The sequence below is a fragment of the Myotis yumanensis genome, unplaced genomic scaffold, assembly GCF_028538775.1.
Source record: "Myotis yumanensis isolate MYYU_CA2020_CCGP unplaced genomic scaffold, mMyoYum1.0.hap1 SCAF_22, whole genome shotgun sequence".
Classification (NCBI taxonomy): domain Eukaryota; kingdom Metazoa; phylum Chordata; class Mammalia; order Chiroptera; family Vespertilionidae; genus Myotis; species Myotis yumanensis.
The window spans coordinates 4,246,029-4,255,336 of NW_027223773.1; positions in this window are offsets into that span (position 1 = coordinate 4,246,029).

The following is a 9,308-nucleotide window of genomic DNA, read 5'->3' on the forward strand; positions in this document are numbered from 1 at the left end:
GAGAGAAGCATCGATGATGAGAGAGAATCATGGATCGCCTGCCTCCTGCACGCCCCGAACTGGGGATCGAGCCCACAACCCAGGCATATGCCCTGACCGGGAATCGAACCGTGACCTCCTGGTTCCTAGGTCAACGCCCAAGCATTAGGCCACACCGGCCGGGCCAAAGGTATTCTTTTCATGCACAGACCGAAATCAAGGCAAGGCTGGGGGTGGAAGAGGGAGCCCAAATGATAAGACTAAACATCTACCGCCCTTCAGCACAGCAGGTGCTGGGCACACGAAGTCTCAGGGGGATTAAAAACAGAAGATTCCATCCGTCATTCGAAGACACGGATTTTAAATGCAATTACTGTATCTAATTAGCGGCTTCATCTTCGGTGCCAGTGAATCTGGAATGTAATCTCTGATTGCACAGAATGGAATACTAAGCAGCTGACTCCACGAAAGGGCGGGTGTAGCTCGTTGCTGACGGTTGGATGGTGTGGTCGCCATGGACAAATGGTAGGAAAGGGAAGGAGAGCCCTGGCTGGTGTGGCCCAGTGGATTGATCGTTGACCCTTGTATGGCTGGTTCGATTCCAGGTCAGGGCACAAGCCTGGGTTTCGGGCTCAATCCCCAGTAGGGGGCGTGCAGGAGGCAGCTGATCCATGATTCTCTCTCATCATTGATGTTTCTCCCTCTCTCTCCCTTCCTCTCTGAAATCAATAAGAATATATTTAAAACAAACAAACATAAAAATCAGGAGGTCAGACCCCCAAAATCCTTGCTGGAAATCACAGTCAGCCAGCCACACCACCCCAGCCCCTGGGGGATGCATGAATATGGGGCAAAGGGAAGAAGTGAGGGACAAGGAAAACGTATTCTGGTTACAGGAGCCCTACGGAGGTTAAAGCGCCCCTTCCCGCCTCCTCACACGTGTCTAATCTATCCCCCCCGCCCCTTGTCGCCCAAGGGCGAGCGAGCGAGTCTAGATCAGGTTCACCCAGCGCCAGCCGGTTCTCTGCCTCTGGCCCCCAGCTCTGTGGGGCTGCTCCCTGCCTACCCCCCCTCCCTCCGGGTCCTGCCAGGGGACAAGTACAGGCTGGGGCTGTTGCACCCCGGCAGGTCTAAGTGGGGTGCAGAGAGGCAAGCTCTCCTGTGCGCACCCAGCGAAGCGAGGGAGGGTCGAGTGTCCAGGAGACACCCCTGGAGGGAGCCCCATTGTTCCTGCTCACGTCCACATGCGTGTGGCCTGCACGGTCCTTGAGCCTCTCACACGCCACTGGACAGGAGCGAAGAGGGTGCAGGTGCCAGGCCGGCCCTGCCCTGGAGGACAAGGCTGTGCACAGAGCGGGGGCTCCATGCCAGGTCTGACCCAGCATGGCCACACCAGCCAAGTTCTCTGGATTTGGGAATTCTCACTCTATTTTGTTTTTAAAATATTTTGATTGATTTCAGAGAGGAAGGGAGAGGGAGAGAGAGATAGAATCATCAATGATGAGAGAGACTCATTGATTGGCTGCCTCCAGGAAGCCCCCTACTGGGGATCGAGCCCGCAATCCTGGCATGTGCCCCTGACCAGAATCCAACCCGGGACCCTTCCGTCCGCAGGCCTATGCTCTATCCACTGAGCCAAACCGGCTAGAGCAGAGTTCTCACTCTTAAACGAGGAGCTTAGATTTCATGAAATCTCTAAAAGTTCATGTCAAGCCTTAAAGCCGGTGATCCTAGGCCTAGCCAGTTTGGCTCAGTGGATAGAGTGTCGGCCTGTGGATTGAAGTGTCCCGGGTTCGATTCCAGCCAAGGGCGTGCACCTCGGTCACAGGCTTGATTCCTGGCCCTGGTGGCAGCCGATCCATGATTCTCTCTCATCATTGATGTTTCTGTCTCTCTCTCCCTCTCCCTTCCTCTCTGAAGTCAATAAAAACATATGTAAAAACCCTACAGATTTAAGCGGCTCAACCTATGTGCTGTGATGAATTACTACAGCAACTGCCCCTCAAGGTGAAGGAGGGGTGGGGTGGGGGGGTAACTGAACTTCGGGGAGCTGTGGTCCACGTGGGGAGAGCAGGCAGGGGTGTGAGCTCAAGGCTCCTTTCACCCACTTGGATGTGGTCGTTTTCATGTAAAATATTCCCAGATGAAGGTGGTGGCGATCAAGTGACCGGGTCGGCGAATAAGGACATGGGAAATGAGGGGATCGCTGTCACGTGGGCCACGGGAGACGATGGCTCTCGGCCGGCAGGGGACGGGCAAGGTCACCGCCCGCACGGTCTTCTGTCTCGCAGACACCCTGAGAGCGAGGTCAGAGGGCAGGCCATTCGAGGGGGCCGACTCCAGCCAGTCCCGCCAGCGGTTTTGTTCTGTGACACGTCCCCCCACCCCGTAACCGGATCATTGTTGGGTTCGGCTAAGCTGGGGAGGGAAGAGGGCTCGGCCTAAGGGAGATAAAAGCAGGGAGAGGCGGCTCCTGGCACTCGGCTGGCGGCCCAGTGTCTCCCAAAATAGGTCCCCTCCAGGCAGAAGCAGAAATCGAAACCCCCCGAACCCCCCCTCGAATGCTTTGAATAGAACAAACACGCATTTCCACGGAAGACACGCGTTTCCAAAGATCCTAGCAACAGGATGCACAGCTGCTCGGCCACCTGAGTGCGTTTGGAAAAGGGAAAGCTCTTCGCATTAAAGATGCAGGAATGTCTGTTGACATATTAAGGAAACAACCTCAGGGGACAGCTGACAGGCTCCGAGAGGCATCACCAAGGGAACCGTGACGCAAACGGGTCCATTTTTACGGGCTGGCGCGTGGCCAGCCTCCCGGGCTGATGGCTGATGTAATGCTGATCTCTCTCTGGGTTCTCGCTGCTTAGATATCAGCCCGGGCGGCTCCGTCAGCTGCAATCAATACAGGCTCCTTTTATAGAAGATAGTAAAGGAGAGAGAGAGAGAGAGAGAGAGAGAGAGAGAGAGAGAGAGAGAGAGAGAGAGAGAGAGAGGGAGAGGGAGACGCCAGGCCCTGGTGTGCTGAAATCCTACACATTGTGCTAAAAATAGGAAAGGAGACGAAGGTTTCGCTAGAAGAAGCACCTTAGCACACTCGGATGTCTTGCTCCTCCCCAAGTAAGTCCAGTTGTCTACAAAAGGCATTGCATTTCATCACACTCATTATTTTATTTATTTTTGAGAGTGAGAGAAACATCGATATGTTGCTCCAATTATTTATGCATTCAGTAGCTGATTCTTATAATTGCCCTGACAAGGGATCGAACCCAAAACCTTGGTGTATCAGGATAATGCTCTAGCCCTGGCCGGTTTGGCTCAGTGGATAGAGCGTCAGCCTGTGGACTGAAGGGTCCCAGGTTCAACTCCAGTCAAGGGCACACGCCCAGGTTGCAGGCTTGATCTCCAGTAGGGGGTGTGCAGGAGGCAGCCAAAAAATGATTCTCTCTCATCATTGATGTTTCTGTCTCTCCTTTCTTTTCCTCTCTAAAATCAATTTTAAAAAATGTTTTTTTTTTTTAAAAAAAGGATAATGCTCTAACCAACTGAGCTGCCCAGCCGGGGCTCATAACACTCTTATTTTTTTTTTTTTTTTTAAAGCATAACTAAAGAATAGGCCTGATTCCCAGCTGGGCTAAACGATGATGGAAGAAAACAGAAGACATTAGGTGGGAATGTGAAAATAATGATGTTTTTCATTATTGAATAAATGGACCGGTTCCCTTTAAACGTATGTGTAAAAGATTGTGTTTTAAAAAGGCCTTTCTTCGAGACCACTGCTTTTCAGTTATTTCAGAGTAAATAAGAAGAAGAGTGACGCACATTTTCATCAGCCTGGGATCGAATGCTCCCGTCACGTGTCCTATGTCAGGGATTGAGGCCACTTCTCATGTCCTCTGTCAGGCTCAGCGATTTTAAATGACCAAGAGTGATGAAGAAGAACTTATGTATGTATGTGTGTGTGTGTGTGTGTGTGTGTGTATTGATTTCAGAGAGGAAAGGAGAGAGAGATAGGAACATCAATGATGAGAGAGAATCATGGATCCACTGCCTCCTGCACGCCCCACACCGGGGATCGAGCCCACAACCCGGGCACGTGCCCCGACCAGAAACTGAACCGTGACCTCCTGGTTCCTAGGTCGACGCTCAACCCCGGAGCCACCACGCCGGCCGGGCTAGCTGACTAATTTTTAACAATCATAATGAAATGAGGGGGAGGGTGAATGAAGTCCACAAGGATGTAGTGACACATGAATGTGATAAAAATGGCACATTAGTTTCTCACACCTCTGAGGTAGGTCTTGTTTTCTCATTTCTCCACCTAGAGGACGTTGGAGCTCCAGGGGGTCTATAAACCATTTGGATTTGGTGGGAGAAGCTGATGGGTGCGTGTGTATTTTTCTGGGAGGCGGGCTCCTATCTTGCACTAGATTCTCAGTGACGTCAAGGGCCCCCACGAAGGTTAAGACAGATTGATTTTAAGGAGTTCGAAACCCTTCACAAATCTGATCTCAAGCGTCCTCCACCTCCACTGAAATAGACACCCATCTGTGGCTTTCCTTTGGCGAACTTTTGTTATCGACCTCTACATCCTCCCCTAAAATGCTTAAAAAATAGACTTTTCACAACATGGGCCCTGGGTGTTATTTGTTGTGTATGAACTGGCGGAGACGGAGGGTGTGTCACGGCTGTTCGTTTTGTCCGAATTCCCCTCTCAACCCATCTCACAGGGACTGCGTTTTATAAACATGGGACCTATTGAGAATAACTATGTTGTCCACAAATCTTGCGTGGTTCCCATTGAAGGCATGCTAAGCCTATCGTATCCGCGTGTCAACGTGGCTTTCAAACACAACAAGAATCCCTCGTCTGAAAATTCCAAGGAAGCCCACAGCCCAGACCAGGTGGTTTTGACAAGTTTCACTTCCCGTTTCTCACTTCCCCGTGATCGCGTAAGTCCTTGTGTCATGTGTACACTGTGCCTCAAGCATTTCATATACAAACATATCGTATAGCCCGGCCGGTGTGGCTCCGTGGTTGAGCGTCCACCAATGAACCCGGAGGGAGGTCACCGGTTCGACTCCCGGTCAGGACACATGCAACCCGGCTCGATCCCCAGTAGGGGGCGTGCAGGAGGCAGCCGATCCATGATTCTCTCTCATCGTGGATGTTTCTCTCTCTCCCTCTTCCTTCCTCTCTGACATCAATAAAAATATATTTTTAAAAATAATCTTAGGCATGTGACTCGAAGCCTGCATGTGAACTCGACACAGGGGGACCGGGGAAGGAACCATCAGCTTCTCTCATCACCAATCTTCTTCCTGCATCAGCAACTTCCAGCCGAGAGGAGGCGGGTGGAGAGCGTCCAGGAACCGAAAGCTCTGAGGTGTGCAAATCATACGCAGAGCTGGCTTCTGGCTTCCAGATCATTCGAAATGCTCGTTTGCTTTGCATGGAAGTGACCACAGCCCCGGATCGAGGTTCAGAACCCAGGGGAGAGTTTAGAACCAGGCCTGGCCTTGCGCCCATAATGGGCAGCTCAGGGGACTAAGGAGGGGGCAGCCGATGGGAGGACAGTCTAAATGTGAGTTCATTAAGAAACCAAAACCTGCTTATTCGTTCTCAGTAAAATCTCTCTATATAAAAGCCTAAGCGAACAGCCGACCGGCTGACCGGCTGGTAGCTATGACGCACACTGACCACCAGGGGGCAGACGCTCAATGCAGGAGCAGAAACCACAGGCATGGAAACATGGAACATACTGATGAATCTCAGAGGGAAGGGGAGAGGGTGGGGAAGAGAGTAACCAAGAATCTTATATGCATACCAGAGGCCCGGTGCATGGATTCGTGCACCAGTGGGGTCCCTCGGCCTGGCCTGCACCCTCTCGAAATCCGGGACCCCTCAGGGGATGTTGGAGAGCTGGCTTCGGCCCAATCCCCACAGGCCAGGCCGAGGGACCCCACCACGTGCACCGGGCCTCTAGTAAATCCTATATAATAAAAGCCCAATATGCAAATTGACTGAACGGCGGAACAATGGGTGGACTGACCAGTCGCTATGATGCACACTGACCACCAGGGGGCAGACGCTCAATGCAGGAGCTGCCCCCAGCCCGCAGGCCTCAGGTCAGCCAAGGTGGGTGCCAGCGGAGGCCCCCCAATCGCCCTGCTGGTCGCCCCGCAGATGGCTCTGATCGATGGCCAGCCTAGGGACCCTACCCATGCACGAATTTCATGCACTGAGCCTCTAGTAAATAAATAAATAAATAAATAAATAAATAAATATCCCCACCTATGAACCAGGAGGTCACGGTTTGATTCTCAGTCAGGGCACAGGCCCCGGTTGCGGGTTCGATCCCCAGTAGGGGGTGTGCAGGACTGGACGCCCTGGTTCATAGGTCGATGCTCAACCACTGAGCCACGCTGCCCAAGCCACAGTTTGCTCTTTGGAAGCCCAGGGTCATCATCACCTTGTTTGAGCTTCTGTGGCAGCTGGACTCGCCCCAATTCACAAGCTCCTGGTGTGACCTCCGCCACCAGAGCGCGGACGGCACAGAAGCCCCGGGGCCAGGCCGCGAGCTGACAGGCCACTGTGCTTCCTTCCACGGAGAAAGGAAAAAGCCCCAATGACGACGAAGCTGAATTTAAAATCCCCCAGCGACAAAAACAACGGCGCTCACGTGGGAACGTCGGCGCCGCAGGGCCCGCGTGGGATCGGAGACGGACGCCCCCCTCCCTGGGACGGGGAGCCGTCCTCTTTGGCTGACTCCCCTGGCTCGGTGCTGCCTACCACTCTGCGGCGAGGATCCAGGAACACGAGCAAAGGAAACGGAGAGAACGTGTCCTGGGAGCCAAGCTGAAGCCAAGAACAGGACAGGCGATGTGAGCCGCGCGGGAACGCAGCCAAGAGCCCGTTCTGGAGCCAGCTGTTTTCCAGCCCAAACCTGTCCAATGGCTCAGCGTGGACTGCGGTTCTGGGACCCGTTCTCCACGGGAAAGGAACCCTAATGAGCACTGGCACCTTCTACCGGTTCAGTGGGGCCCACGGCGCAGGAACGGCAGCTGCTGCCAATCCGGTTCTGAGAGGAAAGAAAGAGAGGGAGGGAGGGAGGGCCCGGCCAGCGTGGCTCAGTGGTTGAGCGTTGACCTAGGAACCAGGAGGTCACGGTTTGATTCCCGGCCAGGGCCCATGCCCGGGTTACAGGCTCGATCCCCAGTGTGGGGCGTGCAGGAGGCAGCTGATCCATGATTCTCTCATCATTGATGTTTCTCTCTCTCTCTGTCCCTCTTTCTGAAATCAATAAAAATATATATTAACAAAATAAAAATAATAAAACGACACCCTACATTTAAAAAACCAAGAGGCTGTGGGTGAGGAGGGCTCGGCAGTGCTTGCGGCCCGGTCCGTGTTCACAGGATGGTCCGTTCACGCTCACACGCATCCTCTGCCCAGTGTCCTGCCCAGGCTCCTGGGGAAGAGGCGTGGGCTCGGGGCCCTGGACACCGTCCTGGGCAGCCTGAGTCACCCCGTGCATCTGAGTCCCAGAAAGAGGCCGCTCCGTTTGGAACCAGTGATGCAGACACCTCTTCTGAGTCCTGAGCAGGAGGGCGTCCGGGGCAGATGGGGATGTGACGAGAGGGGTCGGCCGGTCTCTCCTCCGGCCGGCGCACCCTGAGCCTCGGTGGCCTGCCTTCCGGGGCCACCCTCTGCTCCCAAATTGCCTGTGTGGCTGATGGGCCTGCAGGACCCGAGACCTGGTCCGAGGGTCTGGCAGTCTTGGGCTCAGAGGTGCTCCTCCTGCCCGCAGGTTCACTCTGCAGCCGGAAGAAAAATCCCACAGCCGGTCCCGCAGCCCAGGGACGGGAAGGGGCAGCCCAGGGCAGGGCGCGTGGCTTTCCCCTTCCAAGCGCGTCGTTTGCGTTTTTATTGTTTTTCCTCCCTAGACGTTAGGTCGTCTCCAAGGATGAGACTTCCCTCTCTTCTAGAATTTCCAGGAAGCCCCATCGCCTCCCACGTGTTGGAGTGAAACGGAATCCAAACCCAAGTTTGGGGCTCTTTCTCCCGATTCAGGAAAAATTGGGAGCTTGGCGACCCGAATGGAAAGACACACACACACACACACACACACACACACACACAACGGCCGTGGAATCTTGGGGTGTTTTTCTCATTTGGGCTGCGGGTGTACGTTTTATAAAGCGCACAGGAGAATTCCAGCTCAGAAAGCAACTGCTCAGAGAGATAGAAACCCTTGTAATTCATGTTGTGCATAATGGCTTTGGCAGGCCCCGGCACAGAAATTTCCAGAAGTGTTTGCGTGGCAGCCGCTTGTAGCCAATTCACATTTTTTTTTTTTTTTTTTTTTTTGGAGCGGTCCTGGCCGGCCGCCCAGCCTACAGAAAAAGTCTTGTATCTCCCCGAGCTTGGCTGGCCTCGCTGACGCGCTTCCAAGCGGCATGGCAGCCTCGGCCGGGCTCCGTTTCAAGTGCCAAAAAGACTCCTGCTACTTGCGCTGTTACCAAAGACCAGATGTGCTGAATGCAGAGTGAGCGCGGCCAACCCGAGGGTAATCACAGAACCCGTCATTAACATTTTCTAAAAACGAAAAAAATGCCATCGGAACACCAGATGACTGTTTGTCTTTGTTTGCTTCACGCCCTATTACTGGAACCCTCAGGGAATGGGAACGGGGTGGGGGGGGCAGGGGGGGCGGGGGGAGGCCAGCGCTGGCAGCAGCGAAGGCGAACACGCTGTTTACAGTCACACCCTGCACCTCTGAGCCACGAGTGAGAAAGTCAAGGCCCTGGAGTGCCCCCCCTCCCCCCGCCCCCCCCCCGCATCCAGCCGCCCACAACCCCCTCCCAGCCAGGGCTCTGCAGGACCGGCTGTCACCCCACTGGAAAGCCCTGGAAAGGTGAAGAGTACTGGGATTTGACCTTGAAGGGGAGGAACGTGGAGGGGACGGGAGGGTGAGCTGGGACTTGGCAAAGGGAAAGATATGCAGGAGTTGAAGCCATGCCCGCCGCTGCTGGCAGAATCAGAGGCGTCTGGGCGGCTTGGAGAGATGAGGAAGCTGTGTGGCTTGGTAGGAGCCCTGGCCGGGCTTCTGTGGGTAAACCTTAAAGTATTTATTTTATTTTTTTATTGATTTCAGAGAGGAAGGGAGAGGGAGAGAGAGAGAGAGAGAGAGAAACATCAATGATGAGAGAGAATCATGGATCGGCTGCCTCCTGCAGGCCCCACACTGGGGATCGAGTCTATAACCCGGGCCTGTGCCCTGACCGGGAATCCAACTGTGATCTCCTGGGTCAATGCTCAACCACTGA